The sequence below is a fragment of the Schistocerca americana genome, chromosome 1, assembly GCF_021461395.2.
Source record: "Schistocerca americana isolate TAMUIC-IGC-003095 chromosome 1, iqSchAmer2.1, whole genome shotgun sequence".
Lineage (NCBI taxonomy): Eukaryota > Metazoa > Arthropoda > Insecta > Orthoptera > Acrididae > Schistocerca > Schistocerca americana.
The window spans coordinates 1,181,576,968-1,181,597,260 of record NC_060119.1 but is presented as its reverse complement, the minus strand read 5'-3'; the positions used below and the strand labels follow the sequence as shown (position 1 = coordinate 1,181,597,260).

Genomic DNA, 20,293 nt, shown 5'->3' with positions numbered 1-20,293 from the left:
CGTCACGTTAACAATTAATTGGCGCTAATTAGGTATTTGAGATTTGGGGTAAATTACGGTCGCCAGTCCTAAGGACAATTACTATAGTAACTGAAAAAGAAAGGTTATTACACATATAATTAGCACTAGAAGCGTGGCAACTGAAGGTTGACACGTGTAGTGTGAAAACTGAAAGTTTGTCAGAAGTAATAAATTTCGCTACACTCTGACTTAATTTAGCAAAAGAATTAATAAAACCGGAAAATCGAAAGTTAATTTAGTGACTAAAGTTAACAGTGAGCTTTCTTTCTGAAGCACATCGAAATTCGGTAAGATACGGTTAGTCTTGGACTACCTCAACAATCATTTCAAAAGCTACTTGAATCTACCCAATTTAGAAATAAGAGATTTAACAATAGTAAAATTTAGTACGTACCAAGCTGAGCTGCAGTCACAGGTAAGCTAAAATACGGTAACAAAACTCGCACTCTTAATTTGTGCTTGTGTAATCTAAATATTGTAGCCAGCTATGAATACCTTAACTGAACTTTGAAATTAAAGCAGTGAAATCGAATGATGCTGGCGTTTGAATTTCAACGACACTCGGGTTCATTCCGGAAAAGGAAGGGACCCTGCTTGGTAATGCAATTGGGACAATGAGCAACAAAGGTTCATGCTACGTTGCTGTAATTTTGTGATTTGAACAGTTTGAAAAGCTGAGGTCTGCCATACAGTTCTAAAACTTTACGTGCTTCCAGTCTTCCTTGTTGGTTGATTGAAGGTTTGAAACCGTCGATCGAGGAGGTGGCGACAGTCACTCATTGTCGGCCGTCGCTGTTGCAGGAGCTGGATGTTGGCGCGCCTTCTTCTCGACACGGTCACCAGGCGAAACGGGCTCTTGATGTGCGCCAGCTAATGCTTCCCGTCCGCGACACCGTGTCAGAAACTATCATAGCAAGTCGAGCGCAATTACATGCTGCCCAACCCCGAAAGCGCGGCAACTCGCGGGAGCGTCACACAACACACCTGCTCCACTGCACCACCCCAGCCAGACTCTCCCTCTGCCCGCGCTCCACGCGACAGAGTTAACCCTACCAAAGATCCTAAACACTTTGGTTCTCCACACGACCTATCGATGTATTCGTTAGATAGCATAGTTTTCCCTAGGCAAGCCGGCCGAAGTGGCCGTGCGGTTCTAGGCGCTGCAGTCTGGAACCGCAAGACCGCTACGGTCGCAGGTTCGAATCCTGCCTCGGGCATGGCTGTTTGTGATGTCCTTAGGTTAGTTAAGTTTAACTAGTTCTAAGTTCTAGGGGACTAATGACCTCAGCAGTTGAGTCCCATAGTGCTCAGAGCCATTTGAACCATTTCCCTAGGCAAGACCCAGCGTAAAAATACAAATAATATTTACAAAACAATCAATTATACATCGACATAAATGCATAAATATATATATATATATATATATATATATATATATAGTAAAACAATTACAATATATTATAAAGACACAGAAATGTCATATCTTGAGGTAACAAACAAGGAAAAAAATTACAGTACAATAGATGGAAATAGGAGGATATGCATTTCCGGCGTTACAAGTCCAAGAGTCCTACTCGTATCTGGCCAATTTATTATTTATATAGATAATGTTTGATTGTTGATTACGTTTACCTATGACTTGTTTTTTTTGGGATCATGAACATTTTATTTTATCTGATATTATTTTTATGTTGTTCTTTCATGTACTGGTGCGTTCTATGACCTGGGAGATTTGCTCCTCAATTTGGTGCTATGGATCTAGACGTGTAAGATAAAAAAAGTAAAAAAAATATTTGGTAGTGTCCTGAACAGGGTTCAGATTCTGAACTAACGTCAAAACTGACCAATCATCGATATTGATGCAATCGGACCTGAGAGCTTGTCTCACACGTGATGTGCGATTTGTTACGTAAAGTTGAGCCCAAATTTTCCATGGACTTCATAAATAACCTGTACAATGTCTAGTTAATTATTGCACTGTCATTTACTTCGTAAATTAGCTCTGTGGTAGCACTTGTTGTGTGGTATTTTGTTCGCACAAAAGGTAACGGCATCACATTCCGCCGCTACCAGTGTTGTGAGCAGCTGACCGGTTCTCTGCAGGTACGTCGTCTCTTCTGTTGAAGGGAAAGGGGTCGGCAGCGCACGGCGCCTCTGGATATGGAGAGGCGTGCAGCGGCCGGCGCTGCCTTCGGCAAAGACGTGCGAAGTGCGGCCGCGCTGGCGCGTGGCGCAACCGGCCCACAGGCAGCTCCAAACAAGGAGGCCCCGAGAGAACTCCGCCGCTTTTTGCGGACGCACTGCACAGTGGCCGGCGCTCTTACGTCACACTGCCAAACCAGAGTTTGCGCGGCCGTATTGTCCGCCTCCTCCCTAATAACGGTGCTGTGGTCTAGCAGTTTTCCACTTTGCAACGCAAGCATAAGTGTCCGCAAGCGAAATGGGGGGGGGGGGGGGGGGGGGCGGGCAAGATCGGGCAGCTGCCCCCTCCTAAAATCTGGTTACAGGTTTCTTACGCATTACATCTCTTACGCATTGTTAGATATGATTATCTGTCATTGTACCACACTGTACAACCAACGCTGCAAAAGGCGAGTGGTTACTGGTAAGTTCTCAGCTTTACAAAGATAAAATGCTTTTATGAATTTGAAAAAATCTATTTACTCAACATATTCCCCCATCAGCTAATCACATTTATGGCTTATTTAATCCATATCATCGATTATGCTACAAACCACTCATTCGTAGTCTTTCTTACTTCGTCACCGTTCAGAAATCGTCTTCCCTTGAGATGTTTCTTGAGGTTTGCGAACGTTGTTATTTCACATTTTCAAATCGAAGGACAACGCTATGTTTAGTTAAAATGTGTGGCTAGAAATCCTAGGTCAAAATCGCTAAAACTCTTCGATTGATTATTAGTTTCAGCTCATTGACGAGCCGTCTTCAGATCAATAAAAGATATTATTTAAGTCAGTGTGTATCAACCATCAGGCACTATACATCGCCAAAATCTGTTGAGCTGAATCTCTCTTGTTCTCACGTACACACTAAAGCACGACACATACGTGGTGTGTCCATAAAGTTCGGTGAATGCAGTCAGACTAAAAACAAAATAAAAAATACAAACAAATGTCCTTTACTGCCCTTCAAAATTGTCGCCACCCACTACAACACACTTTTGACAACGTTCGTACAGCTTCTGGAAACTATCAGCAAAGGCCGCCTGTGGAATCGATCGCAGAACAGCTGTCACACGATATTTGATGGCACTCACGTCCACACAACGTTCACCTTTCATAGCTGGCTTCAAGCGGGGAAATAGCCAGATCAGGGGAGTACGAAGAGTGTTCAAAAACGGTTACCACCTTCTACGCCAGTTATTGGCTTACACGGTGCACAGACATTGGCATGGAGCAGCATCCATTTCCCAGTCCTGTGTAACTCTGGCCGAACCCGCCGGATACGCTGTAGGAGTCGGTTCATAACGGACTAGTAAAATGCAGAATTAATGGTTTGACCTGCAGGAACGAATTCCTTGTGGATGATGCCGTATTGTCGAAGAAGGCGATCGACAGTATTTTCACTTTGGAGTTTTGCAGAAGGCTTTTTTTTTATCGTGGGGAAGACTATGAATACCATGTCATGGATTACCGTTTTGATTCCGGGTCGAGCTGGTAGCACCAGGTGTCATCTCCCGTGACGATGGTGTTCAGAAACAATGGATTCTGGTCACACATGGAAATGAAATCACCAGAAGTTTCCATCCGTTTTGCTTTCTGCTCGCCTGTGAGCTTATGAGGCACAAATCGGGAGCAGATCTCCCGCTTATCCAAATCATCGCGGTATGTGGTGTGCACCGTGTTCTTGCCAACGCCCAGTTCCTCCGCACTCAACCTGAGACTCCGTCACCGATCTCGTGACAGCATTTGTCGCTCTTTCTCGATCCTTTCTGCGGTTCTGATTGTCGAAGGCCGACCTGAAAATGGCTCATCCTCAGTTATTTCCTTCCCTTCACGGAAACGTTTAAACCATTCGTAAACACATTTTCTGCTCACAGCTTCCCTCCTGTACACTTGCACCAACATTCCATGAGTCTCTGGTGCAGTCTTCACCAACTTGTAGCAGAGCTTGATGTTAACATACTGCTCCATTGCGCTGTGACACTTCCTCTCTCACTGAGTACGTTCCACTGGTCTGAGTCTGTTTACACAGCCAGTCACACGCAGTGCATGCCGTCTATCGATTCTCCTCAAGCCTCTGAAGACCCATGCACATGCACGCGCGCTTGCACCAAGTTGCAGTTCAGGTATGACACCATTCACCGAACTTTTTAGACAAGCTGTGGTGTCACCGCCAGCCACCACACTTGCTAGGTGGTAGCCTTTTAAATCGGCCGCGGTCCGCTAGTATCCGACGGACCCGCGTGTCGCCACTGTCAATAATTGCAGACCGAGCGACGCCACACGGCAGGTCTAGAGAGACTTACTAGCACTCACCCCAGTTGTACAGCCGACGTTGCTAGCCATGGTTCACTGAGAATTACGCTCTCATTTGCCGTGACGATAGTTAGCATAGCTTTCAGCTAAGTCAATTGCTACGACCTAGCAAGGCGCCGTCACCAAGTTATATTGAGATGGTAATACTGTATCAACAAGACCAATGGTCACCAATTGTGGATTAAAGTTAAGTATCCCAGCAGCTACGTACTTTTCTTTATAGCATTCATTACGTATCCTGTTTCAGACCACACGCCAGCCTGCGTGAGTTTAAGCGCGTGCCTTTCGGCTTCCTCTCATTGTGACTTGGCTGTCTTGCCAAGTCACAACACAAACCATGTATATGGCTAACTTAAATTATCTAACCGTGACGACCTACTTTAGTGTGTACACGATAACAACAGCGATTCACCTCAACAGATTATGACGACGTGCCTAGACACTGTTACACACAGGACTGAGTAATAATTTTTATTGATGAGAATTTTTATTGATCTGAAGACGCTCGTCAATGAGCTGGAACTACTAATCAGTAAAGGAATTTTAGCAATCTAAGACTTTTATCCATGCATATGTACAGATAATAGTACACCAGTGCAGTCAAGTCAAAGGACTAGGGTGGATATTTGAGGATTTCAAAGTGAAGGTTGCCAGTTTCTGCTGCGTGATGGGCGCCTAGTGAGAAGATTGCTTTTCTCAGCTTTCCTCGACGTTTGAAGACTAATTGTTGCTTCAGCTTCAGTTTGTCGAGAAGTTTAACATTGTTCTTTACCGCAACGGTTTTACATTCTCATGAGCAGTCAATCAGTAGCGATCCATCTTGATCCCAAAAGACGGAAGAAAGCCATTTGACTGCTGGTCTTTGCGTCTGCAGCTTCTTTGGACGTGCAGAATCACTGTGTCTCCATTCACTGGTCTGTTCTTTGGCTTCTGGATCGTAAGTGTAAATCCATGTTTGATCCAATATGACGAGACGATCCAAAAATCCCACAGGATCCCAGCGAAACTGGACCAAATTGGACTGTGAAACAGCCACTCGTTTACACTTTTAGCATGCATGAGACATTTGGGAACCCATTTGTCTGAGAGCCTTCTCATGTCCAAAATTTCATGAATAATATGACCCACACGTTCACGGCATATGCCCAGTGTCTCTGCTATCTTTTTAGCAGTTATCCCCCGATCATCCGGAAATGTGATTTGAGTTGGTCTTCCACGACACTCTTCATCTTCAGTGCTGAATATATTTTATATATTTTATTTATATATATATGATATATATATTATATATTATATTTATTTATATATCTATATTTATTATATATATATTATATTTTATTTTTATTTTTATGTATTTTAAATAAGGCAACCCAACTGTTGATAATGGAGTTGAAAGGGAGGTTACCACCCAATGTACGAGACATACCATCATAAATTATAAATTTGTTTGGCTGTGTTCTCCCCTAGATTACTAAATCCTGGTATAATTACGATTGCAGTAGCGTATAAGACAGGACATTTTGTACTAAAGTTGGTTTGTAACATATCACTGTAATTAACTAATGCTAACCTATAAATTATGACTTCTTTTGAATAAAATTGGAATAGTACAATTTACGATGGTTTAGTAGCAATGTAACATATTCCCCCGTTTAGTGTTCTACGTTCAATCACAGCACCACTCTCTTTCCCAGTAAATTCTATGTTCGCTTCAAACCTGCACAGAAAAAAAAAAAGCTAGTGTTATTCCTACACAGTTACTAACACATACACTGATGAGGCGAAAAATTATGAGCACCTGCCTGATAGCATGTTTGTCCATCTTTGGAACGAAATACATCACTGATTCTGCGTATCAGGGAACCGGCAGTTTGTTGGTAGGTTTGTGAAGGTATCTGACAGTAGATGTCTACGCAGAGGTCATGTAATTCGCGTAAATAACAGGCCGCGGCGATGGCGCCCGATAGGGTCCGTGATAGGTTCCATAGGATTTACATCAGGTGAATCTGATCGCATCATCGTGAGTTCACTATAATGTTCTTCATGCCACTGTAGCACGGTTCTTGCTCCGAGAATTATTGTCCGCCGGCCGCGGTGGCCAAGCGGTTCTAGGCGCTTCAGTCCGGAACCGCGCGACAGCTACAGTCGCAGGTTCGAATCCTGCCTCGGGCATGGATGTGTGTGAGGTCCTTAGGTTAGTTAGGTTTAAGCAGTTCTAAGTTCTAGAGGACTGATGACCTCAGATGTTAAGTCCGATAATGCTCAGAGCTATTTGAAAATTTTTGAACCAAGCGCAGTAGAATGTCTCCCATAGCATAATACTGCTCCTACCAGTCTACTTCCCGCTGCACGCTTCGAGCCGCCGTTCACCTCGTTTGTGGAGATGACCATCACCCTAAAGTAACAAAAGTGTGATTCAACTGAAGAACCGACACTTTTCCGTTGATGGATGTTCGAATCCTGGTGGTCCCGTCCCCACTGCACTGTAATTGACTATGTCGTTGGCTCAACATGTGAACACGTCGGGATGGTCTGCTGCGGAGCTCCACGTTCAACAATGTACGATGAACGGTGTGCTCCGAAACACTTGTGCGTGCACCAGCATTGTGCTCTTTTGACAGGGATGCTCACGTCACCATCTATCCTGCTTTATAGAGCAGAAAAGCCTCCGAACACGTTATGTGAAGAGTCATGGACGTCCAACCATTTAGCGCCTCATGGTAGTCTCACTGTCCGTCTACATCTTCCCGTAGATGCTCACGACAGTAGCACGTTATCATTCGTCAGCTTCGGCGGTTTCGAGACCCTCGTCCACAGGCTCTACATAATAATAATCTGCCCTTTGTCAAAGTCGCTTACCTCAGTGAATTTCCCCATCCTCGCTAGGATGATACCCCGTTCGTGTCTGCTCGTCTCACATGCTTTTGTCATCGTGTCATGTGCCTGCAACGCCACCAGGCGGTATACAAAGTCGCAGTGGGCAGTGGGCATAATGGTTCAAAAATGGTTCAAATGGCTCTGAGCACTATGGGACTTAACATCTATGGTCATCAGTCCCCTAGAACTTAGAACTACTTAAACCTAACTAACCTAAGGACGTCACACAACACCCAGTCATCACGAGGCAGAGAAAATCCCTGACCCCGCCGGGAATCGAACCCGGGAATCGAACCCGGGAACCCGGGCGCAGGAAGCGAGAACGCACGACCACGAGCTGCGGACATAATGTTTTGGTTTATTAGTGTGTAATGTAAACAGCAAGATTTAGTGTCAGAAACATCAGAATTAATCCACAAATTTAACTATCAAAAACCACGGATTTACGTGCACCTCCTAGTGTATAACTTGGTTTTCTTGGTTGCTAGGTTGGTCAAGGAGAATTGTCCCTTTTCCTTTGCGCACTGATGGCTTCGGCACAATCTCGCACTCATGGCGAATATGAATATTTAGAACATTGCCAATATAGACACCAATATATTCTCTGTCCCTCCAACTTCCACACTCTTTTTTACAATCGCAGAGCGGTTTTAGTAGAAAAACGTAGTTCTGCAGTGCCGTATGTGTGTTCATCTATGGACCGAAATGCATCAGTCCGAGCGGTCAAAGGCGCTGCAGTCATGGACTGTGCGGCTGGTTCCGGCGGAGGTTCGAGTCGTCCCACAGGCATGGGTGTGTGTGTTTGTCCTTAGGATAATTTAGGTTACGTAGTGTGTAAGCTTAGGGACTGATGACCTTAGCAGTTAAGTCCCATAAGATTTCACACACATTTGAACATTTGCATCAGTCGAAAAGAGAAAATATCATTTTCGGCGATACACAGAGGGAAAAAAAAAGAAATTTCAAAGTAAAAAAAGCTCTCAAGGATTCGAGACCTTCTTGGGGAGCAACACAGCTCAAGATGCAGTTACAGAATTGAAAATTCAGCAGTGCACCAGCACAATAATATTTCAGACTGGGAAGACGAGGACCATCTTAACTGAGTTCTAGGCCCTTAAAACTCGATTGTATCGACCAGTTGAAGATTATTCTTCGAGGTTCCCATATTCATATTTTCGAATGCTGGCCGGTGTTACAATTTCCCTACACAAACAATGCAGAAAAAGAGTTTTGAAAACCGATTTATTGAACTTCAACTACGCAAGTCAACTTTTAAAAATAGAAGGTATGAAAGTAACTCGATAAATCCGTTGACATGATGTGAAGTTTTGTAACCAAATTAAATCTAATAGAAGGCATCAAAGTAGAGAAAGCGTTTTTGAAGTTTATATGTTGTTTCTGCAGTCTGAAGTGAATTAATGAGTGACATTTCTGAAATTCTTTTTTTAGTAACCGATGGGTTTTTCTGAAAAGATTTTCTCAAGTTTTCAGACTTTTTGTGTTTCAGTTTTTAATTTCAATGATCAAACTAACGTTATTGGTATACGAAAAAAATACTTTCTGTGAATATTTATAGCTTTACTTTCTAAACAGTTGGTTGTGCTGGATTTCATGATGTGGGAGACGTAATTTCATATTGTTAGATGGAAAATGTAGAACCTGTATCCATTTCGACAACAGACATAGATGTACTTAGAATATTTAAATGAAATATGTATCAAAGCAACCTGTCTTCACAAATGTTAATTTGAAACTGTCAGTCACTTGAGATAAATACGTGTATTATCCTTCCTGGCAAATTTAGTTCTTAAATTAAATCGGTTGTATCAAAAACGGTAATTTTTGAATTTGTCACCCTCTTCGATTAAATTGAGCGGTTGCCCATGGACACAAGGGATCATGTAACGTTCGTTCTGAATCATTAATGATTTTGCTTGGATAAATATAACCTTCTAAGAGTTTCCTAAAGGGGTAGGCGTACAGAATCAGGCATAATACAGTTTACACATGATACTTACGCGAAATACAAGTGTACCACACCCGTTTTATTAGATCTGTGTACATAAGCTAGAATTATACCTTGCTATAGGGTACAAAGAATAGACATAACACGAATCTCGGCTAAACTATTGTGAAACACTATAAAAATACATAAATACAGGGATTTGCGACCCTCACGGCGCGCAAATCGCCGAGACTATATTCATCAAGTATCAGGGATATAGAGTACTCAACACTTCCGAAGAACTTCACACATAATTCCAAACTTTTTCCAAACTTTCTCTTGCTGGCAGATCCCAAACAATAATGAAATGAATAAACTTTACCACTTACCACATTTTCGCTGTTTATATAATAAAACTTCAACATCTTCCATGACGTTTTAATTTGTTGCCTCTTTGTTACTCACTCTGCTAGTAACACGTTTTGCAGACAGTATCCACATATACCACTGATGTACCTGCAAAACTGTATCATTGTCAGACGCATAGTTCAGTATACAGAGTGTTACAAAAAGGTACGGCCAAACTTTCAGAAAACATTCCTCACACACAAAGAAAGAAAATATGTTATGTGGACTTGTGTCCGGAAACGCTTACTTTCCATGTTAGAGCTCATTTTATTACTTCTCTTCAAATCACATTAATCATGGAATGGAAACACACAGCATCAGAACGTACCAGCGTGACTTCAAACACTGTGTTACAGGAAATGTTCAAAATGTCCTCCGTTAGCGAGGATACATGCATCCACCCTCCGTCGCATGGAATCCCCGATGCGCTGATGCAGCCCTGGAGAATGGCATATTGTATCAAATCCGTCCACAATACGAGCACGAAGAGTCTCTACATTTGGTACCGCGGTTGCGTAGACAAGAGCTTTCAAATGCCCCCATAAATGAAAGTCAAGAGGGTTGAGGTCAGGAGAGCGTGGAGGCCATGGAATTGGTCCGCCTCTACCATTCCATCGGTCACCGAATCTGTTGTTGAGAAGCGTACGAACACTTCGACAGAAATGTGCAAGAGCTCCATCGTGCATGAACCACATGTTGTGTCGAAAAGGCACATGTTCTAGTAGCCCAGGTAGAGTATCCCGTATGAAATCATGATAACGTGCTCCATTGAGCGTAGGTGGAAGAACATGGGGCCCAATCAAGACATCACCAACAATGCTTGACCAAACGTTCACAGAAAATCTGTGTGGATGACGTGATTGCACAATTGCGTGAGGATTCTCGTCAGCCCACACATGTTGATTGTGAAAATTTACAATTTGATCAGAATCGAGGAAGTACAGTACATACTGACGAAACTAAAATGAGCTCTACCATGGAAATTAAGCGTTTCCGGACACATGTCCACGTAACATCTTTTCTTTATTTGTGTGTGAGGAATGTTTCCTGAAAGTTTGGCCGTACCTTTTTGAAACACCCTGTATATGACGCCATAAACATTGAGTTGAGTGAATAATGACGATGTCTTCAACCATGAAGGGAGTTCGATAGCGTAAAGTATTGTGGGATGGAGGGGGGGGGGGGGTGGAGGGGACGTGGCTGTTGACACTGAAAGCAAACAAGAGAATGTCTTGCAGAGAAAGCGTATGAAATAATTAGAGAAATTTACAGTTGCTCACTATGCGTTGTACATACTTTAGACAAGAAGAAATCAAATAATATGACTTTAATTTCGAATAGAGGTGATGGAACTGTTAAATTAGGTGTATTGGTTTCTGCTGTAGTTGTATTACAAACACAAAATTACTAGGAATGAATATCGATTCTTAGTTGAAGTGGTGTGAACACACGAAGATACTTGCAAACATGTTGCAGATATGTTGCTGGGACCGGTGGCGACTGTGAAGCATTTTAGATTTAGCAGAAACCCAAAAACCTGAAAAGCCTGTAAGTGTTCGTATTATCCCATGAGACATGGGTGTGTCTGAGATTAGAAATGTATGTGGTTTATTTAGAACATCGGTGGCCTAGACTGGCTGTCTAAGAGGTATTCCCACTCATCTCAAACATGATCTTGATAATGCAGCGGCTGCAGCAGAAACTAGGTCAACTGCTCATAAATTTGATGCTGCAAAATGTGCACAACTGTGAAATTACGTAGCAGAATGTCTTCCGAAGTATGTGCAGAAAGTCCAGTTGATAGCAGGTGATGAACTTGGTGTACTGATTATCCCAGAGGGTGTAGTTTCAATTTTTTTGAGCTCTTCGTGGAGCATGACAATGCACTGTTTTCCAGTCTTGGGATAAAGCAGTTGTTGATACTACGGTATATTGATAGGTTTCACTTATGGATCGTCTGACAGCAACTGAATAAAACACAATTTTAGTGCCATACGCGTTTCGCCTTTATTTTTTGCAAGGCATCATCAGTGGCCTGGAATATGTACATATGTTAGCTATTTTATTTACATTTTTGTCACTGTGCCTATAGGTTATAAACAGTTCTGGTGGTTGGTATTTCCTATTAAGTAGTATTGTTTTGAATTGTACTTACAGGTTGCGTAGACAGTTTCATACATATTACGCTCCTGTTGCATTTTTGGTGTTGTTCTTCTTCCTATGAGCGCCAATTTGCTGTTTTTTCCACATTCCACAGCACTATGCACTGAACGCTTGTTTTAATGCAATGTTTTGGTTTCTGTTGCCGACTGTCAAATGTTTTTGCCAAAGATCGAATATTACTACCAAACTTATGAGTGTAACTATTGAAGTATCTGTGGTCGGTTCGTGTATGAATTTGTGTGTGCGTTTGTGTGTGTGTGTGTGTGTTTTGGTGTGGTATTAATTTAATTTCATTTAATTTTATTGTATTTAGTTATTTATTTTTGTTTTTGTCCTGTGGATGTGTGTGTGTGTGTTTTGGTGTGATATGTATTTTTTTGTGCTATGTGTGTGTGTCTGTCTGTATTTTGGTGTTAAGTAACCTTTTTTTTTTTTGGGTGGGGCTGTGTATGTATGTGTGTGTGTGTGTGTGTGTGTGTGTGTGTGTGTGTGTGTGTGTGTCTGTCTGTCTGTCTGTCTGTATTTTGGTGTTATATATATATATATTTTATGTTATCATTTCCTTTATTAAGTGTAGTAGGGAGCCTGTGCTGATGTGTGTTTGTTCATTTATCACATGTCTGTTTTCTGCTATGGCTTTCTGGATGTGGAAGTTTTCTTGCATTTGTATAAGATGTTTGTCATGGTTGCTTATTCTCATTATTTTCATTTCCTGTTCCATGTTTGTAGGATGATGGTTGTAGTGTTTTAAATGCTCTGCCAATGTGGAATGGTTTGTTTCATACTTCCAACATCTGATATGTTCTTTGTATCTTGTTTCAAAATTCCTGCATGTCATGCCTATGTATACTGCATCACAACTTTGACATTTCAGTTTATATATTCCTGATTGTTGGAATTTGTCCCTCTTGGTGGCTGGCTGGCTTAGGTGTGATTGTCATGCTGTACCATCTGGTTCTTTTCTGTGTGGTGTTGTCATTGTGTGTGTTTGTTGAGTATGTTTGTAAGTTTTCAGCTTGTGAGTTCTTTTGTATTCTGGAAATCTTGTGTTTGTATTTTATTTGTGTTTTTATTTTTTGATTGAGCCTGTGTACCACATGTGTGTCATACCCGTTGTTCCTGGCTGTTTGTATGATCGTGTTCATTTCTTGTTCATAGTTTCTCTTGCTGAGTGGGATTCTGTTTAATCTATGTAACATGTGTCTTAGTGCTGCAAGTTTCTGGCTATGGGGGTGGTTGGATGTGGAATGTATTATTGTGTCTGTGGCTGTTGGTTTTCTAAAGATGTTAAATGAATGTTTTCCATTTTCTTTTTTAATTGTAATGTCAAGAAAATTTATTTGATTTTCTTTTTCTTTTTCAAGTGTGAATTTTATGTTCTTATGAGCTTTGTTTATTTCCGAATCGAGTTCATCTATTTTTTCACTTGGCTCGTCTACCAGACAAATAATGTCATCCACGTATCTGTACCAATATATGATTTTGAAACTTTCATTTGTGGTTATCTTATCAAATATCTGATTTTCAAGGTGACTGATGAAAATGTTTGCTAGTGTTCCTGATATTGGGGATCCCATGGGCAGTCCCTCAGTTTGTAGATAATATTCTTCCTCAAACTGAAAGTAGTTTTGTTCAGTTGTCAGTCGGAGCATATCTGTTATTTCTTTTATTGCGTCTGTGGTGAGGTTGCTGTGGGATGAGAGATTTTGTTCTATGATTTCTATTGTTTCTGTGATAGGGATGGAGGTATAATATTTTCTATATCAAATGAAATCAGTGATGCTGTGTGTGGTATCTGTATGTTCTGTATGTTTTCTATTAGGTTACCTGTGTTTATCACTGTTCTGTTGTTTTCTACTTTATAGTGGTTTGTAACTCACTTTTGGAGGTGTTTGGCTATGTGGTATGTTGGGGCTTTCTTGAAGTTGATAACAGGTCTCATTGGCATTCCGTCTTTATGTATTTTCGGTTGGCTGCAGAGTGTTGGTGCTTGTGGGTTTTTCTGTGTTAAGTAGTATTTCTGTTTGTCTGTGAGTGTGTGCTCAATGTTTTTCAGTGTTCGTTTCACATTTGCCTGGAATCGTGTAGTTGGATCTGACTTCAGTTTTTGTATTGCGTTGGTGTTTGTGTATTCCTTGGTTTTTGTGATGTATTGCTCTTTATCCATGAGTACTGTTACATTTCCCTTGTCTGCTCTTGTTATTAATACGTTGTTGTTTGTTAACTTTTGTTTTAACCTTTTCATAGTAGCTGCTTCTGTTTGGTTGTTCTTATTGTGTGTCTGCTGTGTTTGTTTTATTATGCCTTTTATTTCTTCTTTTACTAGTTCTCTTGTCAGTCCTATGTTTATTTCACAATTATTTTGTTGTTTTTCACGTGTAAGGATGTGTTCGGTTTCTACTATGAGATTTTCTATGTATTGATTGTTCACTTTGCTATTGGTGCAGTGTTTCAAACCTTTTTCCAAGAGCATTTTTTCGTTTTCGTGTAGTTCTGTCTCTGTTAGGTTAACTAAGCGTGCATGGAATGTGTGTTGGTGTTCATGTGGTTTCACATTTAAAATGTGAATGTATTTTTGCGTCTTTTTTACTGTTAGTTTCATTATCTTGTGTTTATGTTTGTTTTGTAAATGTTTCATTGCTATGTATGTATTGTGCTCAGTTTTTTCTACTAGTGCCGTGAAAACTGCGGCGTTTCCTACGTTTTTTGCCAATTCCAGATGAGTCTCATAGAGCATCATGTTTAGGTGCTGTTTTTTCGAATAGAGCATCTTAATTTCATGTAGTAACCAATATCGTTCTGCAAATGATTTCGACTTTTGTGCCACTGTAGAACTGTTTTTAACCTTTACATTAATGTAACTTGGAATTAAATCGTTCTTTTTGCATGTTCTGTTGAATTTTATATGCTGTATCGTCTTATGGAGTCTCAGATGTATTTTCTTGAACCTGTTGTACACGTTGACAGGGAATGCTTGACATAGTTGTATTGACATCTTCAACTTTTGTGGTCCTGTCCTCCTCAGTTGCGCGTAATACTACGGTATATTGATAGGTTTCACTTATGGACCGTCTGACAGCAACTGAATAAAACACAATTTTCCAGTTGTTGATGTTCGTAGCAGACAGTTCTGATTTGAGATGGTTTACAATTTACTCTCACTTCGATTCAGTTCATTTATAAGACCTATACACATGGACTTATACCTATAGATTCAGTGTGTGAGGCTTTTAAGACTGCGAGCGGGTATAAGAGGGAGACCTGGAACATGTTTGGTGCGTTGTTTGCAAATCAACCTGACTGGCGCCGCAGCGTCACTGATAATGGCTTTGAAGGGCAACCATTCCGTAAGGACTATCCACTTAGTGGATATGTTGAGGTGGGCTACGATCTACATCTACGTCATTTCTCTGCTATTCACAATTAAGTGCCTGGCAGAGGATTCAATGAACCACCTTCAAGTTGTCTCTCTATCGTTCCACTCTCGAAGCGCGCGCAGGAAAAACGAGCACTTAAATTTTTCTTTGCGAGCCCTGAGTTACTTATTTTGTTTAGATGATCATTTCTCTCTATGTAGGTGGGTGCCAACACAATGTTTCCGGAATCGGAGGAGAAAACTGGTGATTGAAATTTCCTGAGAAGATCCCGTCGCAACGAAAAACGCCTTTGTTTTAATGATTGCCACTCCAATTCACGTATCATGTCTGTGGCACTATCTCCCTTATTTCGCGATAATACAGAACGAGCCGCCCTTCTTTGAACTTTTTCAATATCATCCGTCAGTCCCACCTTATACGGATCCCACACCGCACAGCAATACTCCAGAATAGGGTGGAGCAGTGTAGTGTAAGCAGTCTCTTTAGTAGATCTGTTGCACCTTCTAAGTGTTCTGCCAATGAATCGCAGTCTTTGGTTTGCTCTACCCACAGCATTATCTATGTCATCGTTCCAATTTAGGTTATTTGTGATTGTAATACCTAAGAATTTAGTTGAATTTACAGCCTTCGGATTTGTGTGGCTTATCGCGTAATCGAAATTTAGCGGATTTCTTTTAGTACTCATATGAGTAACTTCACACTTTTCTTTATTCAGGGTTAATTTCCACTTTTCGCACCCCACATATACGAGGGCAGTTCAATAAGTAATGCAACACATTTTTTTTCTGAAACAGGGGTTGTTTTATTCAGCATTGAAATACACCAGGTTATTCCCCAATCTTTTAGCTACACAACACTATTTTTCAACGTAATCTCCATTCAATGCTACGGCCTTACGCCACCTTGAAATGAGGGCCTGTATGCCTGCACGGTACCATTCCACTGGTCGATGTCGGAGCCAACGTCGTACTGCATCAATAACTTCTTCATCATCCGCGTAGTGCCTCCCACGGATTGCGTCCTTCATTGGGCCAAACATATGGAAATCCGACGGTGCGAGATCGGGGCTGTATGGTGCATGAGGAAGAACAGTCCACTGAAGTTTTGTGAGCTCCTCTCGGGTGCGAAGACTTGTGTGAGGTCTTGCGTTGTCATGAAGAAGGAGAAGTTCGTTCAGATTTTTGTGCCTACGAACACTCTGAAGTCGTTTCTTCAATTTCTGAAGAGTAGCACAATACACTTCAGAGTTGATCGTTTGACCATGGGGAAGGACATCGAACAGAATAACCCCTTCAGCGTCCCAGAAGACTGTAACCATGACTTTACCGGCTGAGGGTATGGCTTTAAACTTTTTCTTGGTAGGGGAGTGGGTGTGGCGCCACTCCATTGATTGCCGTTTTGTTTCAGGTTCGAAGTGATGAACCCATGTTTCATCGCCTGTAACAATCTTTGACAAGAAATTGTCACCCTCAGCCACATGACGAGCAAGCAATTCCGCACAGATGGTTCTCCTTTGCTCTTTATGGTGTTCGGTTAGACAACGAGGGACCCAGCGGGAACAAACCTTTGAATATCCCAACTGGTGAACAATTGTGACAGCACTACCAACAGAGATATCAAGTTGAGCACTGAGTTGTTTGATGGTGATCCGTCGATCATGTCGAACGAGTGTGTTCGCACGCTCCGCCATTGCAGGAGTCACAGCTGTGCACGGTCGGCCCGCACGCGGGAGATCAGACAGTCTTGCTTGACCTTGCGGCGATGATGACACACGCTTTGCCCAACGACTCACCGTGCTTTTGTCCACTGCCAGATCACCGTACACATTCTGCAAGCGCCTATGAATATCTGAGATGCCCTGGTTTTCCGCCAAAAGAAACTCGATCACTGCCCGTTGTTTGCAACGCACATCCGTTACAGACGCCATTTTAACATCTCCGTACAGCGCTGCCACCTGTCGGAAGTCAATGAAACTATACGAGACGAAGCGGGAATGTTTGAAAATATTCCACAAGAAATTTCCGGTTTTTTCGACCAAAATTGGCCGAGAAAAAAAATGTGTTGCATTACTTACTGAACGGCCCTCGTATCTTATCTAAATCATTTTGTAATTCATTTTGGTCATCTGATGACTTTACAAGACGGTAAATGACAGCATCATCTGCAAATAATCTAAGTCGGCTACTCAGATTGTCTCCTGTGTCGTTAATATAGATCAGGAACGATAGAGGTCCTATAACACTTCCTTTTGGGGACGCCGGATATTACTTCTGTTTTACTCGATGACTTTCCGTCTGTTACTACGAACTGTGAACATTCTGACAGGAAGGGATGATGAACGAAAACGAGTTGTTGTCGAGCCACTAGAACCAGCACAAGAATTCCTTCGATTTGAGTTGTCAGCAACGTGGGAGCGGTTCCAAAACTTCAGAGAGGCCCCAGCTCCTCAAGAAGAAATACAGTCTTATTAGCAGTATTAGTTTTATGTGCTGAACCGTGTACAATTGAAGTGAAATATAATAAATATATATGTATATACACACAAACAGACACAGACACAGACACATACACAAACACACACACAAAGCGGTGTAGTGGTAACCTGCCATTGACAAGGGATTTCAGATCGATTCCGTATTTCTGGATTTCCAGAAGGCTTTTGACACTCTACCACACAAGGTGCGTGTAGTGAAATGGCGTGCTTATGGAATATCGTCGCCGGCCGCAGTGGACGAGCGGTTCTAGGCGTTTCTGTCTGGAACCACGCGACCGCTACGGTCGCAGGTTCGAATCCTGCCTCGGGCATGGATGTGTGTGATGTCCTTAGGTTAGTTAGGTGTAAGTAGTTCTAAGTTCTAGGGGACTGATGACCTCAGATGTTAAGTCCCATAGCGCTCAGACCCATTTTGGAATATCGTCTCAGTTATCTGACTGGATTTGTGATTTCATGTCAGAGAGATCACAGTTCGTAGTAACTGACAGAAAGTCATCGATTAAAACAAAAATGATTCCTGGAGTTCCCCAAGGTACTGTTATGGGCCCTTTGCTTTTCCTTATCTACATAAACGATTTGGGAGACAATCTGAGCAGCCGTGTTAGGTTGTTTGCTAATGACGCTGTCGTTTATCGACTAATAAATTTATCAGAAGTTTAAAACTAATTGCAAAACGATTTAGAAAAGATATCTCAATGATGTGAAAATTGGCAGTTGACCCTACATAACGAAAAGTGTGAGGTCATTCACGTGAGTGCTAAAAGGGATTCGTTAAACTTCGGTTACACGGTAAATCAGTCTAATCTAAAAGTCGTAAATTCAAGAAAATACCTAGCTATTACAATTACGAACAACTTAAATTGGAATGTGATGATGATGTTTGGATTGTGGGGCGCTCAACTACGCGGTTATCAGCGTCCGTACAAATTCCCAATCTTTTCTCAGTCCAATCTTGCCACTTGCATGAATGATGATGAAATGATGACGACAACACAAACACCCAGTCATCTCGAGGCAGGTGAAAATCCCTGACCCCACCGGGAATCGAACCCGGGACCCCGTGCTCGGGAAGCGAGAACGCGACCGCGAGACCACGAGCTGCGGACTTCAATTGGAAGGAACACATAGAAAACGTTGTGGGGAAGGCTAACCAAAGACTGCGTTTTATTGGCAGGACACTTGGAAAATGTAACACTTCTACTAAGGAGACCGCCTACACTACGCTTGACCGTCCTCTTGTAGAATACTGCTGCGCGGTGTGGGATCCTTACCAGATAGGACTGACGGAATACATCGAAAAAAGTACAAAGAAGGGCAGTACACGTTTTGTAGTATCGTGAAATATGGGAGAGAATGTCACAAAATGGTACAGGATTTGGGCTTGACATCATCAAAAGAAAGGCGTTTTTCGTTGCGACTGAATCTCCTCACGAAATTGCAATCACCACTTTCTCCTTCGAATGCGAAAATAATTTGTAGACACCGAGCTACAATGGAGAAACGATCATTACGATAAAATAAGGGAAATCAGAGCTCGTACGGAAAGATATAGGTGTTCGTTCCTTCCACGCGCTATACGAGATTGGAATAATAGAGAATTGTGAAGGTGGTTCGATAAACCCTCTGTCAGGCACTTAAATGTGATTTGCAATGTAGATGTAGATGCGTGCCCGGAAAGCGAGACATCGCGAGATCGAACCCCGGTCGAATCGTGGAAATTTCTGAGTGTGTATTGACCTCTCAGTGATGTGGAGATTCGCCGGGAAGGACATGTCGTTCGGATTCCACGTTAAACTGTAGGTCCCCTTTACCCTGTAGGTATACTGCGGAAAGTTTCGGACGAGCAAGTCGCTGAAGACGCGTCATGTGGGAAGACTTGCATCAGGCTCTTGAGGGACACGAAATTATTATCAGCATAATATACCCTATGTGGGACGTCCACAACTGTTGCCAAAATTTTTTCATAATTAACAAATCCGCACCAGTTGTAACTGACACGACCCGGTTTTTAGGATGCAAATCCCATATTCAGGTGCAAGAAAAAACAATGGAAACTAGGAGAGATGCTACATAAAATTAATTAACATCAAAAGGATTCATACAAATGTGAACATTAGTTCATGCCTTGACTGCGTGCGAGAAAATCGTACCAGTCATTTAAAAAATTCCGCAAATTCGTTAAGTAGCATGCGAGATCCCGAGCGGGTGATATACGAAAAGATTCTTTGAATCATCCAGTACCACAACGGGTAAACGGGACCTAACCGTAAAAAACAGGAATGAATCAACAAATACTCATTACCAGACTAATCTGAGCTACAAACCAACTGCGAACGGACAGACGTATGGCATAGGCTTAAGGAAGTAAAGTAAAGGCATAAATGTCGCAGAATGCCAGTTTGTGAACGTCAAAAGTGACCAGCCCGCCGCTCGTCGCGAACGCCCAGCAAAACCTCAACAGATGTCTGGGCGAACCACAGTGAGGCGTGTCAGTACGCATATGCGTCACAGA

The 20,293-nt window shown here is 42.0% G+C and overlaps 1 pseudogene; it reads left to right on the top strand.

The window, feature by feature from the left end:
• Positions 1 to 11,505: 11,505 nt before the first annotated feature.
• LOC124597921 lies at positions 11,506 to 17,758 on the top strand (annotated as a pseudogene).
• Positions 17,759 to 20,293: the final 2,535 nt, after the last annotated feature.